The following is a 16,556-nucleotide window of genomic DNA, read 5'->3' on the forward strand; positions in this document are numbered from 1 at the left end:
ATGCATTAAATTCAGCAGACGCAAGATCCAGGTAATGCAACATTACCGGATTAGATCAGGCAAAACAGCTGTTAGCTGTGGATCTATGTGCCTTCAGCAATTCTTCTTTCCTGATTGCTCAGATTCTTCTATAAAAGGCAACATTTGAGAAAGTCCACCACCGTTCAACAATTTACTGGTTCTTCTGTGGTGTTTTATAGTTACTTTTGACCATAGTTCTGCATAGTTCACAGGAAGCAATCATCTTGTTTATATTGGTAGAACAGTCCTTGAATCTCTTGCCTACTCCGTGGTTCAGTGTGGCTGACAGATATCGTAAATTAAATGTATGCTGGATAAACTAACAATTTTTTGTCCTTCTTTAAGCTTCCCTTAACAGATAATGGGTTTGCATTCTGATCCCTCTCATCATCTCTATTTTATTATTCCTTAATTTAAGTATTCAGCTGATATATTCCATTTTTGGCTCAACTTACTCTTTATTATTAGGTCTGTTTGTTTTATTATAAATGTATTTACCTTTTCTCTCTACCGTGCCTTTTAATTGGCAGGGGAAGAAACATATCTTAACAAACTTCCATTTTTTTACACCAATTTTTCTGGGTTGGAACGTAATTTAAAAGCTTCTGTCATGTTTATAGCTCAGATCCCTGAAATCATGTCTTTGTATTTTAAAAGCAAACTTAACCAGTTTTTATCATTTCTTTGTCTTCCAATACAAGTATTTTATGGTCTAAATTTATATTCTTACAACAGAATATATTTTAATAACTGTCTTATGATTAATGCATTGCTATCTTAATCTATTCAATCACTTTACAATTATATCAGTTCCTCAATTTAAAATTAATCCCTAGTTTCCTGTACATTATACTTAAGACTATCATCAGCAATAAAGGACAATAAACCACCACCTCCTTCCTTAAAACCTTCATTTTTTTGAGTTTATTACATCAACATAAATGGTATTTCTTCTTACCTACTTCCCACCGGGAATTTCTAGGTTCTGCTGAAGTTCTTTATAGCTGCAGCACTGCCCATATAGGCTTTTTCATTGTCAAGTCTTCAGTGATCAGCACCCAAACAACTGGTCTGAGCTGGTAGGATGACTGATTCACCAAGTGACTCCTGCCCAGCATAGACATCAAACATAGACAACAGAAAATAAATATCACCTCAAGCACTGTTAACTCAAAATTTGTAATGAATGGCTAAACATATCATTTTTAAACATTAAGACAATATTTTTGGTGAGGGCAGATGGATGGTGGAGCTGGGTCTTCAAGGAGGTTGTGCCTTTTGTAACTGATTGAAAGTTACAGGGGGGAATTAGGTGTATCCCATTTACAAAGAAGAGCCAGAAATTCCCAGCAGTAGTTTCACGTAACAGATACCTGAAAGTCTTAATTGGATGCTGCTGGAAAGAAGATTTTTGGATTGTGATGTGTGGGTAAGCCAGGTTCATGCAACCCAGTGCTGGCTGCGCATTAAATCTGTTCAGCTGTTGAATGGTTTCAGCACATCACTGTGGGGGTAGCAGCAACTCAGGCAACCTTGGACTGTATGAAGCCAGTTTTCACTTCTTAGAGAAGTGGAAACTTCTCTAAGAGAAGTTGCTTCTCTAAGAGAACTTGCTGCCTAAGGTGATGGAAATCATTCCAGAGACTTTTCAGTAGTAAAAGTTGACAAAGTCTAGGCAAAAGAAGAAATTTTTTGACATAAAACTGGAGACTGTCTGATTAGGAGATGAGAAGAAGTCCTCTACTTGCAGGAAGCCAGGAAGCCCTTTAAGCATGCACAAGTGGTATTGGATAGACAATCCTGTGAAGGTCAGTGTTGTGGGTGCAGTCCCAAAGAATTGGATGCAGAACCACAACAACAAAACAAGAAACTGCAAATGCTGCAAATCTAAAAATCAGAAAATGCTGGAAATTGAGTTACTGTTTCAGATCGATGATCTTTCACCTGACTGTGACATGCTCAACAAGATGTGAGTTAAGTCATTGGCATTCTGCATTATCAGGAGGTCAGATCATCACAAACTCATGTGCTCACACTGCCTGCTGTGTTTCTTTTTTGTCAAAGGAGAATATAATAGATTCTGCTTACCCGAAGTGGAGGGTATCCATGGGAAAAAGCATGCTGCAAATTGTGATGTTCCCTGCTCTAGCCAGAGAAGATGCAAAAATTGATGCCGTATTGACGAACAGCCAAGTTGGCTCTGCTCCTGTTCTGTGCTGCAGTTTTGGCTACAGAAAGGGGTATTTAAATGCTAGGATTTCTTTTGAATCATTGCTCCTTACAGAGATAAATGCTGAGGGTTTCTCCCTGAAGGTGCACGATGAACAGAGCCTCCTGCTAATGGTCATTCACTCCTCCTCCTCCCCTTTCTAGCAGGTTTCCCTGCTCTGTGTACCCTTTTAAGCCCTTCTCTCTATCACACAATACTCCTAGGAAAATAACCAGTGCTACCAGAACTCAGAGCAATAGGACTTGACTGAAGTCTTTAACAGAAGATGAGTAATGTTTCCTGTAAACTTCAAAATGTGCTGAAAACACTAAATGCTATCTTTTGCATTCTCAGGTCATCACAAAGCACCTTGCCTCCAATTAAGTACTTTTGTAGCATAGCTGCCATTCAAATAAAGGAAGCATAGCAGTCAGTTTGTACGCAAACAAACTTTCACAGTCACATAATCTGTTTTTAAAGACTTTTCTTAGGTGAGGGAGTTAAAACATTGACAAATCACAAGGAGTAACTCCCCTGTTTTCTTAGAAATAGTACCATGAGATCTTTCACTTGACCAGGCAGACGGGGTATTGGGTTATTGTTTCATCTGAAAGATAGCACCTCCAATAAAGTACATCTAACTCAGTAGTGCACTGATATAGCAGTTCAGCTGTTTATACTCAAGTTTCTTTAGTGGGATTTGAACCCACAACTTTCTGACACAGATGCAAGAGTGCTACTAAGTGAATCACACCTGACACCAACACTCCAAATATTAGTCAGTTGCTAACCTGCCAGTAATTGATGATGTCTTCAAGTAATGCAATTGGAAAGGTCCTTCCTGCTGCTAAACTTGCACTGGATACTCCATTCATGTTGAGTTTCATTATGGCAGCTTGGATGCCAAATCAGCAATGCATATTGAATGACATCACAATCTGCCTATTATGTACACCTTTTGCATATTTTTGCATATATAAGCATTACCTGTAGGTCTGCATAATTCTGAGAGAAAAAATAGCAGCTGGGAATGTTCTGAAATTATGAAAGTAATTTGAATTTCTATGTTTTAGCAAAGATTATGGATATTGAATTATTAGATAGAGGTGGAGTGGGTAATTTTATGTTTGACTGTTGGATATTTTATGTCAGAGCTTATACACAGGATAATTACTCCTGGAGCTAGATTTGAATTATGTGTGAATTTTTCATGCATTTGTGCATACTTTTCTGTGTGAATTTTATGTATTTGCATGTATGTTTGAAATGATTTTGTTGGATATTTCATTATGATTGTGGATGCATTATTTACAGACATAGATTTTTTGTTTATCTGTGAATTCTACATCAATGTCTTTAAACTTCTTTAGTAGGGATAAGAATTTTTAAAAATTTGGATGAGGATTTCAATAGAGAGGTAGTGCAGTACCACTCAACACATGTCTTGTAGACAACAAAGTATAGATAGCAAGTGAGGAATTTGGACTTAATTCACTGTCCAGCCATATGCCATTTCGCCAAGCTGTGTCTCCTTTGCTAAAGTTTGCAAATGGTATGCAAAAGCCAAATGAAATTTGTTGCAGATTACTATCTAATTTGATCATAAACATGATAACATTAGTCAAACTATTGTTTTCTCTAAACATGCAAAAAACAATAAAGAAATGCATGTTGTTTGACATATTTTCAGCACTGGAAGATGAAAATGTTTTTTCTATAGTGAAGTATGATAACCACCATTTATGGGCAATTTTGTGTCACTCTGAAAACTCTGTTGGGCATTTCTGGGTGCGAGAAATCATTGTGGCCCTGAAATGGAGCATTACAGGATGACATTGTCATAAATGTAACACTCCTTTTCGAACATTACAGGGGCTCTTGGACTACATTTTCCCAGGGTTCCTGTTGTTGGGCACTTGCGAAATAATCTGGCCTTCCCTGCACAGCACTGGACCAGGATGCCTGCCACATACGTGAATCACTAACATTCATCCTTTGGTCTCCACCACCGCTCCATCCATAAACTCCCAGTACCCTTGCAATCTCTAGCAACTGAAAAGCCTTTATCCTAGGCCCTCATCTCCCCAATCTGATGCTGCACACCCTCTCCCTCACACTGAAACTGCCAGTCCTGATCCATTCCTCAATTCTTACCATTTGCAGATCCTGATCCATCTTTCCTTCCTCCCAGTCCTAAAACAATGCATTAAGCTACTGAAATCACCTTTTTCTCCTCAACTCCTTTTGAACGGTATGATTCTAATGGTCTTCCCCCAAATTTCTCTGATTCCAACTTCTGAAAAGAAGACCAGGTCACATATTTGGTGTCAGAAGTGTGTGATGCCTAGTTGGTTGTGCCTCCAGACTTGGTTATTTAAATATAAATCTGAATGAGCAGCTTGTCCACGAATGAAAGACAATGCTATACATGTAAATGATTACGTATTAATATTTTCTAATCAGCATCACCAGCTGTGTAGTTACAGAACAGTTGCAGGGTAATTGGAAAATTATATTTGTATTAGGCATATCCTGCATACTTATTCTTCACCCACAGTTTCCTGCATGAGTTTGTTCAATGTGTATAATGATATAATTTTGCATGTTGGTTCAAATTTTGCCCTATAGTTTTACTGAGGCCTCATATTTTGTAAAGAATATTTGACGAAAAGCTGGACAAGTTTCTCAAGATTTGTACTGAGCATATACTTTTATCTTCAAAGTTCATTTTTGGTGGGTGTGGGGAAAACTCTTAATGATGAGCAGATTTGTATTATATTTATTGTATCTATTTCCTGTTTCACATTGAGTTTCTATGAGAAATTTGCTTTATTTTAAACCTACAGCATAATTTTCAAGACGTTTAGAAATAATTGTCAGTTGTTTCAGATGAGCAGGAGTGTATTAGATCAAATGATTACCCCAAAAATCATAGTTGCCATATTTTCTGGAAGATATTATTTGTGCAGGAAGCACCTGCACAAATGTGGGTGGACAAATTTCAGTTAAATACAAATTAGATTTTGACACAAGGCAGCCATTGTTACAAGTCACATACATCTTTGCTACCCAATGCTAAACTTGCTCCTGTGAAATTAATTGGAGCATTTCTAAATGCCCACGTGATTACCCTCAACACTAGTGCCCCACAAGGCTGCATCCTCAGTCCCTTACTATACTCCCTATGCACTCATACTGTGTGGTCAAATTCTGCTCTAAATCCAGATGACACCACCGTAGATGTCCAGATCTCAAACAATGACGAGACGGAGTAGAGGAAGGAGGTAGAAGGTCCAGTAGCATGGTGTCAAAACAACACCCTTTCCAGCAAAACTGGGGAGTTGGTCTCAGGAAGCAGGGTGGAGCATACACCTTGTCTTTATCAATGGTGCTGAGGTGGAGATGGTTGAGAGCTTCAAATTTCTAAGTGTAAATATCACCAACAATTTGTCTTGGTCCAGCTATGTGGATGATACAGTCAAGAAAGCACACCAACACCTCTACTTCCTCAGAAGGCTAAGGAAATTCAACATGTCCCCTATGACTCTTACCAATTTTTATAGATGCACTATAGAAAGCATCCTATCCGGAAGCATGACAGCTTGGTATGGCAACTGCTCTGCCCAAGGCCACAAGAAGTTACAGAGTTGTGAAGCAGCCCAGTCCATTATGCAAACCAGCTTCCCCTCCATTGGCTCTGTCTACACGTTCCGCTGCCTCGGGAAACATAATCAAGGACCCCTCCCACCCTGGTCATTCTCTCCTCTCCCCTCTCCCGTTGGGTAAAAGGTACAAAAGCTTGAGAGCACATACCATCAGACTCAAGGACAGCTTCTATCCCATTCTTGAATGGACCTCTCAGACTTTAAAAGATGACTCCTGACCTCCCAGTCTACCTTGTCGTTGCTCTTGCACTTTATTTGTCTACCTGCACTGCAGTTTCTATGTAACTGCAACAGTATATTCTGCATTCTGTTTTCTTTTTATTACCTCGATGTAATTATGTATGGCATGATCTGTGGATAGCATGCAAAACAAAAGCTTTTCACTGATTCTCGGGACATGTGACAATAATAAACCAACACCAATACCAACTGCTCAAAAAGTCATGGTAACTACTGGAAAAATCTTTCAAAATAGGATTACTGAACTATTTTTCTTGTTTTATGTCATTATTATTGGCCTATCTTCCATATTGAACTTTGTCTCCTATTTTCACTTTTAAATAGAAAGTTAACAAAAATATTTTGCTTTGAGACTCCTCCTTCTTTTGAAGCAGCCTGGATAAGAAAGCATAGAGTGAGGAGCAGTTCAGGAGGTGAGGTTCTTGAGAACATGGAAGGCATTTTGGCCCCATTCGTCTGTAGATCATCTGCAGATATCCGTAATAGCTGCCAATGAGCAGTGCCCAGATGTTTCAAATAGCAACAGATATTTGTTTGCTGCAGCTAGAGAATAAGTCAGCTTCTCAGTGGACTCTCAGCGACAGTATGAAATATCACATCAAAACTTAGAATTTTTTGGAGCCCCTAAAGTATAAGGAATGAATAATTTCATGCACATGTGCTGCACTAACAATCTTGCAAACTACATTTGCAGTAAAAATTGTCAGTTTCTCATTATGCAAGTTGTATCTAATCAGAAATGTCTAATATTGTAGGGGAATGCTGTTTCCAACAGTTGAAGATGGAATATCTGAGTGAGACTTCAGATACCATGGCTACCCTCCACAAACAAGTCTGACAATACTTAATCTAAGCCAAGTATAGGAAATCGTTTCAGAATCCAGAGTACGTACTGAGCAAACTACTGGAATTCCTAAACCATGCATGAGCAGGCCACACAACAGGCAGGTGTTAGCGATGAAATGCATACATCACAACTTTGCATTGCAAAGAAGGTAAACATGAAGGCTTGTGAAAATAAAAAGGAGCTGCCAAAAGGCAGTTGATTGTTTGCCGAGGAAAACCAGTTTTCAGCTGCAACTTCAAAAGAGACCCAAATGGGCTAGAAATACATCCTGTGTTGTACTGTAAAACACCTAATGTAGCAAAGTATCTGCATCAAAATACTCTTCTGAAGTTCCATTCCATTGACTTCAAAAGTGAAATTCAACATGTACACACTACCAGATTGAACATTTATTCCATACAACAGGACACATTTCTTCTCTATACCTCTTTAATACATACTATGTCTAAAGGTTGAAGAGTGTCGCTTAACAGCTTCCCTTTTCCTCTCACAAAAATCATCTTTCTGAGAGTATCACACTAAGTTCTTGTAATCTTGTCAAAATCATTTACTTTACTAAGTAAGCAGAAAGAATAAGGACATGTCAAGGATAATCTTCAACTTCATCACCTGGGTGATAAACTGGCATCGGAGGTCATCCCCTGCTGTAAATTCAAGCAATTTTTATCCCATTAGTCACAGGCGAGGTCACAGAGGGCGGGATGGTAGCCAGTGTTGTTCCTCTGTTTAAGGAGGGCAATAGAGACAAACCAGGAAATTATAGGCCAGTGAGACTTATATCAGTGGTAGGGAAATTATTGGAGAAGATTCCTAGGGGTAGAATCTGGAAAAGCATAGACACTAGGGAGGTCATGTCTTACAAACATGAGTTTTTTGAGGACGTAACAAAGGTGATTGATGAGGACAGGGCGGCGGATGTTATATACATGGAGTTTAGTAAAGCTTTTAACAACGTCCCTCATGGGAGGCTGATCCAGATGATTAAGGTACATGGGATCCATGGAAACTAGGTAGATTGGATTCAAAATTGGCATGGCCATAGAAGACAGAGGGTAGTGGTGGAGGGATGTTATTCTGACTGGAGGTTTGTGACCAGAGGTGTTCCATAAGGATCAATGCTGGGACCTCTGCTGCTTGTAATATATATAAATGATTTGGACAAAAATGTAGATGAGCTGATTAGTAAGTTTGCAGACAAAACAAAAATTGGCGGATTTGTGGAGAGTGAGGAAGCTTGTCAAAGCATTCAGCAGGATATAGACCAGTTGGAAATGTGGGCGGAGAAATGGCAGATAGAGTTTAAACCAGACAAGTCGGAGGGGTTGCACTTTGGGAGGTCAAATGTAAGAGGAAATGGCAGGACCCTTAGGAGCACTGATGAACAGAGGGATCTTGGGGTGCAAATCCATAACTTCTTGAAAGTGGCGACACAAGTAGATAGGGTGGTAAAGAAGGCATATGGTATACTTGCCTTCATCACTTGGGGTGTTTAGTATAAAAATTGGGAAATCATGTTGCAGCTATATAAAACTTTGGTTAGGCCACATTTGGAGTACTGTATGCAGTTCTGATCATCACGTTTGAGAAAGAATGTGAAGGCTTTGGTGAGGGTGCAGAAGAGGTTCACCAGGATGTTGCTTGGTTTAGAAAGTATCAGCTATTAGGAGAGGTTGGACAAATTTGGATTGTCTTCTCTGGAGTGTTGAAGGCTGAGGAGCGACCTGATAGAAGTGTACAAAATTATGAGAAGCACTGATAGGTTAGGTAGACAGATTCGCTTTCCCAGGGTGGAAATGTCAAATACTAAAGGGCATAGCTTTAAGGTGAGAGGGGGAAAATTTAAGGGAGATTTACGAGGCAAGTATCTTTACACAGAGAGTGGTAGGTGCTTGGAACACACTGACAGGAGAGGTGGTGGAAGCATGTAAAATGGCAACGTTTAAGAAACCTTTAGACAGGCAAATTAACAGGCGGGGACTGGAGGGATATAGACCATGTGCAAGGCAGATGGGATTGATTTGGATTGGTATCATGGTCGGTCAGACATCAGGGCTGAGGGGCTTGTTCTTGTGCTGTACTGTTCTATGTTCTATTGTTTGCAATAAAATTGAAGTGGAAAAATAAGAGAAAGATTTACATAGATCCTTTTACAAACTCAGGACATCCATAAACACTTACAGCCAATGAAATACTTTTGAAGTGTAGTCACTATTGTATGGTAATAACGACCAGATAATCAGTTATAAGGATTGAGGGATAAATATTGACCCAGACATTGGGAATAACTTCCCTTCTTCAGATAGCAGGCAAGGGATCTTTTTCATTCTTCTGAGAGGGAAGATTGGGCACTGATTAATGGTCTTGTCCAAAGGACAATATCTCTGACTGCAACTACTAATCCCTCAGTAATTCATTTACAGGGTATGGGTAAGGCCAGCATTCAATTTCCATCCCCAGGTTTCCTTGAGACTGCTGCAGTTCTATGGGTGAAGGAGCTCCTGCAGTGTGTTCGATAGAAGCTTGCATCTAAAATAGCTGACAGGAGTGGGCCTGCTCTCCTATTCGGAGGGGCAGTATCACAGGATAATCTTGTTTTATCTTTGACGTTGTGCTGACCACTGGTGCTCCATGCCCACTCATCAATGGAAGATTAGATTGATTAAAGTCCTAAGGCAGGTTCTGAAGTCAACAAGTGGTGATTAACAAGAAACTGCTTTCAAGTTTGCTGTTCTAGGTTGATAACACAATTTTCTGATCATTCTTGACCTAAGCTAAGAATGTACTTAGGACCCTGGATTTGGTGTGGAACAATCAATTGCTCCAGAGTGGGGAGCATCCTGACCTCATATACATCATGATAATCCAGAAGAAAAAAAATAATGCAGATAATGCAATTTCCATTTTACCCACCATGTAACATACATTCTCCGAGGCTGACCTCAGAGACATAACGTGCACCATATTTTAGCATCATCCTACTTTTAAGGGTTGATCCGGAAGTCTATACTGCAAAGCTCTCTTGTCAGTGGTAGACATCACAAGGCCCTGCTCCTAGCTGGACACCAGGTCCTCATGCCCACTTAGGGATGTGACAAGACTGATGATACACATGAGGTCACATTGGTGGCACATGGAAGGTGAGATGGTGGGGGCAGAATTGGGGCGGGAGGTGGCAGGAGTCATTTTAAACTCATACTATTGCTGCTCCGCTGCTGTAACTAGGGAAGGGTAAGAAGAATAGCTATCAACACATGAGGCTGAAATAATGCAGTTCACATTGATTCTCAGCTGCAAGGAACATAACCTGATTCAAGACACTGTTAGGAAATATATTATATTTTCATTATCACTGGGACCTACTCTTTGGGATAATCTTCATAACAAAGATAGCAATTCAAGAAGGTAGCTCTGCACCAACTTCTTAAAGCTAATTAATGATGGGCAATAAATCCTGGCCTTACCAGTGACACCAACATCTTACGAATGAATTAAAATGAATTAAGAGCTCTTGTTTTTGTGAGTCCCAAATTCAAGTGCCTTTCCTTTTGATTTTTGAACGACAAATCCAGAGCCTCTTTAACTGCAATTGTGTACCATGAGGTTGATAATGTGCAATGTGACATGAAGTAATATGCATGAGTTTCAAGATTTATTGATAGGAATGAAACTGTATCTGATTTTGTTAAAATTATTTTAATGAATGTAGGCACAAGAAACTGCAGATGCTGGAATCTGAAGCAAAAACAAGCTTCAGGAGGAACTCAGCGGGCCAGGCAATATCTGTGGAGGGAAATGGACAGTCTACGTTTCGGGTTGAGACTGTTCATCTGAACTGAAAGAGTAGAGGGAAGATAGCAGTATAAAGAGCTGAAAGGAGGGGCTGGTCAAGAGCTGACAAGCGATAGGTGGATCCAGGTGAGGGGGGGTTGATTGGCAGATAGAATTAGGTGGGGAAGGGAAAGGTGAAGGTTGCAACAGATGCTGGGAGACGATAGGTGGAGGCAACAAAGGGCTGCAGCTCTTGGAATCTGATAAGAAAGGAAGGTGAAGAGGAACCAAATAAGAGAGGTATGGTGGGCAGATGAGGAGAATGGGTCTCAGTGGGAGGAGTGTGTGGAGATCTACAGATAGAGTAGTTAGGGAGGGGAAAGAAACTGGGTGATAGGGAGCTGGAGGTTGTTGTGGTTTGGACAAAAGGGTGTGTGTGAGATCAGAAGGAGAGAGAAAGGGACAGAGGGGGAGCGGTTTAATTCAATGTTCATGCCATCGGGTTGTAGACTATGATTTCTATAACTGTTTTTAAGTACTATCCAGAAATTGGACACTACGTGTGTTGATCTCAATATTATCAGACTGTCACAAAAACCCATCTGTGGAAGAAATATGTGTTTCTTACCCAATATAGTTTATATATGGCTCCAAACCTACTGATGTAGTAGACCCTTAAATGCCCTCTGAAATGACCTAGTTAGCCATTCAGTTGTACCATTAGCACAATGTTGAAAAAGATAAAGAGTTATAAAAGAGAAAGAATTTAAAAAAAACCTCAAACTGACAGTTCATTGTGTCTCAATAGATGCCTCCCGATTCCTAGATATCTGTTTAATCACAAACTTAACAGATTTAGTTGATTAATTCTGGCTACTAAATTAATTTCATATTTATCAACTTAGTTTATCTTATCTCATAGTTAACTGAAAGGTGTGATTCTTGATTTAATATTGTTAAAGGTCTTCTAGCAAATAATATGAGCACCAATTAAAAATGAAAACTGCATTTTCAAAGTACTCCAGCAGATGACACTCTATTATTGCCAAACAAGGGATGCACTCAAAGGTAGTCTGGTTTTTGCAAGTGAAAGCAGCCTTGAGGTAAAGACTAACTCTTCACTTCAAAGGCGGTGGGATAAATACTTAAGAGAACATAACATGATCTTTGAGGGGTTGGAAGAATGGCATCACAGGAGATGGCAGCAGTATTTGGAATATTGAATGGCTTCCTCTTGGACTGTAATCTCTGCAATGTGATGAAAGTTTTCTTTGATGAGTCTGTCCGTGGGAGTGGTTTGTGCTAATTTGATGGATTCTGTGAAAAATGAGTGGAACACTGAGCCCAATGTCTTTTGTCCGGTTTGGTACAGGTCACTCTGTGACATATGGTTTATGGTTTTGAAGTGTTAAGTTCAATATTGATCAGATGTAAGTGAGGTTCTTAGATTAGAGATATTGCCTTCACGTGGAACCAGACCAAAGGCATAGGAAGCAAGACCAGGCCTGTTAAAAAATTTGACCTGTGAGGAAGATACAACCTTCTTGCAATTTTGGGAGGAGGGTGGGAATGGGTTCTATACATTCATAGTGAACATGAGGCAGTCATTCAGATACAATGAGTTAGAAGTAGAATATTGTGACATTGCATTTTTACCATCAGTTATATTTAGTCTCAATGAGTTATTGGATTACAGTTGATTATAAGTGGAGTTCTAGTGTTTCAACTGTACTGTTAGTTATCAAGACAATTTCAGTAGTTCCAGTGGAATTATTGTCCTTTTCACCTATTTCCACTCCCACCCCCATCCCACACCCATCAATTGCTCCCTCACAATCAGGGTGACCATGCTACAGACACTAAATGGGCTGCAGCTACAGTACTGTGTATAGTTCCCACTACCACTCTCCAGGAGGACTATGAGAACACTGTGAGAAAATGCAGAGGAAATTTAAAAAGATGTTTTAGGGTTGAGGAATTTTTTCCTATATGGAAGGATTAGATGGGCTGGGTTCATTTTTATAGGAACAGACCAAACTGAGGGTACGTTTATCCAGGTGGATAAAATGACCTATTTTCTTTAGGATAGAGTCAATAAGTAGGGGGGAGACTTAGAGGGAAGTTGAGGAAAAATATTTTCCCCCAAAGAAAGGGCCGTGAACTCTGCCCAAAAATGTGGTGGAGGCAAAAGACTCAATACATATGAAAAGTACCTGACTGATCATCAGCGTTGCAGACCAGAAAGTGACATTATTCTATATAGCTTTATCCTTGGCCAGCAGGGACCTGCAGCACCAGATGGCCTCCTTCTATGTTGTAACTTCTTAGTATTCTATGATGAATTCTATACCTAATTTCTCCAGACTCCAACTTCTTTGTCTGCTTACCTGTCGCTTCCTGACCCTGATGGATGCTAGTATCCATAAAATCAGAAGCAAAGATTGTTAATTGCAGGAGGACCAACCATTCTGAAGTAAACGCAGCATTGTAGAATCAAAATGTCACCTGCTTCAACCTGAAAGAACACTTCCCGTTAGCATTGGCAACCCGAGGCCATGCAAATAATCCAGTCTACCAGGCTTTGACATTCCAAGGCCTGGAGAGCTATAGCATACTGCATTGGCAAAAGCAAGAGGATGAAAGAATATTACAGCTTAATAGTTTTAGCTTAAAAATACAAAGAATTAAAGTGCAATCATTGAAGTGTACTGCAAGCTGCAAGATCGATAATTTTAGTAGCTGGCACTATTTTAAAAAGTAACCTTTTATAAGTTGGCAACCTCTGTCCTAAATTAATGGTGTCTGAAAAATGAAGTTCAGACTTATAGAGGTACAGTTTCCTTTGGCTTTACTGGTGTTGGCACAGCTTAAACACCACCCACTGATTGATCTGAATAAGCAAAGTGATAGCAGATTGATTAAGGCACTCACATAAACTAGTGCGCAATGCACATGTAACACAGCCATGTTTATATACGGAATTTTGCATGCGTGTGTTTAGCAATGCCTAACCAAAGGAAACTGTACCTCTATCAGCCTGAACCTCATTTCTCAGACATCATTAATTTAGGACAGTGGTTGTTTCTCAAACTTCTTCATGAACACAAGGGGAAAAAAGGAAAATATCCCAAAACATTTCCATACATTACAGAAATACTAAGCAATAAGTGACATTTCTGTACATTATCTCATTTCCCTTTGGTAATCTGTATATTTAATTTATGATATGAGAAACTCATATATTGAAAGAAACATTTACTATCTGGATATGTAACCTGTTATTTTATATAATAAAATGTCATGAATATTTTTTTCTTTACCACCATTCCCTACCCGCCCAAGAACAGTACCTGCTTTCTGCCATAATTTACTCCATATTTCCCTTCACTTCCAAAAAGAACATGGATAATGGAAACTAGAAATAAACAATGAAGGCAAAACCTCACAACTAGCAACAACAGCAGAAACTCAAATTCTTACGATTAAATGCATCAGTTGTGCTGCACACCACATATGGTTCAAATATTCAACCTCACAGTGCAGCTGATTGCTACAGGGGTTGCTGTTAGAAAAATAGACAGCTTTATATATTTTGATCATTGGCTCACATACTGAACAACAGTTCAGAAGATCACAGATATTACCTTCAGTTGTGTGTAAGTACAACTATGGGTACATGTCCAATAAAGTTATGTTAAAGTGGTGAAAATTCTATTGACATTTCCAGTCCATGAATTCAATTGCCAGCTGGGATGGTCTACTAGTTCGACTTGGAAACAAGATATTTTTCCCAAGTATCCCCTAGATCTTGACCTAGTACATATTGCTACCTATCTTCTTATTTAAAGGTGGTGAGTAGGAAGTAATATGGGATAAATGTAGTGTAAAATGATTAGGTAGAATAGAAACCAAAAGCATAGCCAGTTGGAAAGAAGATTTCACTTTGTATGTAAATGTCCGAAGCTCAATTATGTGCCCAACAGGGATTTTTCAAGGTACTCTAGAGGTTACCGTATAAATGAGTAAATGAATATTATACATCCAGAGGGAATCTATTAATCTCAGACCAAAGTCTATTAAATTACCAGTCCACTGAATGGCATTAACATAGCACTTTGTGAGGATCAAAACATTCCGGAACTAAGTCTTATAAAATGGATGTCAACAGCCTGTTGAGAAAAGTCTCTTATTAGTAACTGAACTCACTCATGACCTTTTCTTGAAGCTGCTGAAATGCTGATTCCTGCATTTAGAGTTCAATTAAAAGGTTAAGTCACAAGGCATGTGATTAATTTAATATGAGCCAGCTATGGAAAACCTAATTTTAACAGCATCTTATCATTGTCTAAGGTCTTTCCGTTCATCATTATTAAAATTGAATTTTGCAATGATTTTGTGCTTGCCAAACTGCTAGAGAGCGAAGTACTTTTTTATCCCCACAAGTTTTGTCAGCAGGAAGCACCCATGGGTCTGGTAGAGTGCAGTTAACTCTAGAGTATGGATCTGTGGACCTGGGAATAACAATCACTGTTCTGCTATGAAGTTTCCACTTTCCATTTTGTGGTAGCTTTGCCAATACATTAAATCAAATTGCACAGGCTAATGATTATCCTGCACTCATTCAAAATATCCTACAATTGTGTTCCCTACTTATTTCTCTTTAGCATTTCACTGATTTTCTGCACCTATTTTGTTTTGTACCTGACTTGTATGCAAGCTTCAGTTTTCAAGTATTATTTATGAAGTCCTGCCTGTACCCTACAGAATTTTATATTTTTCTAGTTTTATGAGTAAACATTCCCTTCTGATTGCTTCACTAGACTGGGTGTTTTACTGTATTGTTAGGAATCACTGAATGTAAATCTATAGATATTACAGAAACTTGTTTTCATTAAATATACTGGATTTCTGTTCAACTGCAATCCTTTCTCTAAAGTAAGTCCCCAATACTGACATAAATGGGATAAAAGACAGAGTAATTTATGATGCAAATTGTTTTAGATTGTAGTTATAATTTTCTCTATCTTTTAAGGTTGTCTAAAGGACATAGTGGCTTTATACACAGAAATGGCTACACACCCAGGGAGAAATTAATCATCAATGGAACTTTCCACTAATTGTGTTTGTTTGCAGACTTTGAGGAGACTCCAAAAATTAAGATGGAACCTTTGGTCTGGGAACATTGATATGCACACGTTCAAATGGTGGATTGGGACTGTGGTTTAAAATTCTTCTTTTTCTCTGATAAATATGTGTTCAGCTCTTGACAACGGGTTTACAACTCTTGGTAAAAATAAAGTACATTTTTGAAGCAAAATTCAAAACAAATATATGTTTTAAATTGCTACCCGAAATGTCTAGACCCAAAACGTCAACTGTCCACTTCCCTCTACAGACGCTGCCTGACCCACTGAGTTCCTCTAACAGTTTGTTTTTTGCTCCAGATTCCAGCATCTGCAGTCTCTTGTGTCTTTTATACATCTGCAACATTACTTCCCTTCTTTTATACTCAACTCCTCGACCAATGTATGTGAGAACGCCGTTTACCTTTTTTACCACCCTATCTACTTGCGTTGTCTCTTTCAGCAAGCTATAGACTTGTACTCCAAGATCTCTTTGTACATCAATGCTCCAAATAGTCCTGCCCTTTACTTTATAATTTCGTCTCACGTTTGACCTCCCAAAATGCAACACCTCACACTTGTCTGGATTAAACTCCATCTGCCATTTCTCTGCACATATTTCAAATTCGTCTATATCCTACTGAATCCTTTGACAACCTTCCTCATTATCCACAACTCCACCA

This window comes from Pristis pectinata, chromosome 8 (assembly GCF_009764475.1).
Source record: "Pristis pectinata isolate sPriPec2 chromosome 8, sPriPec2.1.pri, whole genome shotgun sequence".
Taxonomy (NCBI): domain Eukaryota; kingdom Metazoa; phylum Chordata; class Chondrichthyes; order Rhinopristiformes; family Pristidae; genus Pristis; species Pristis pectinata.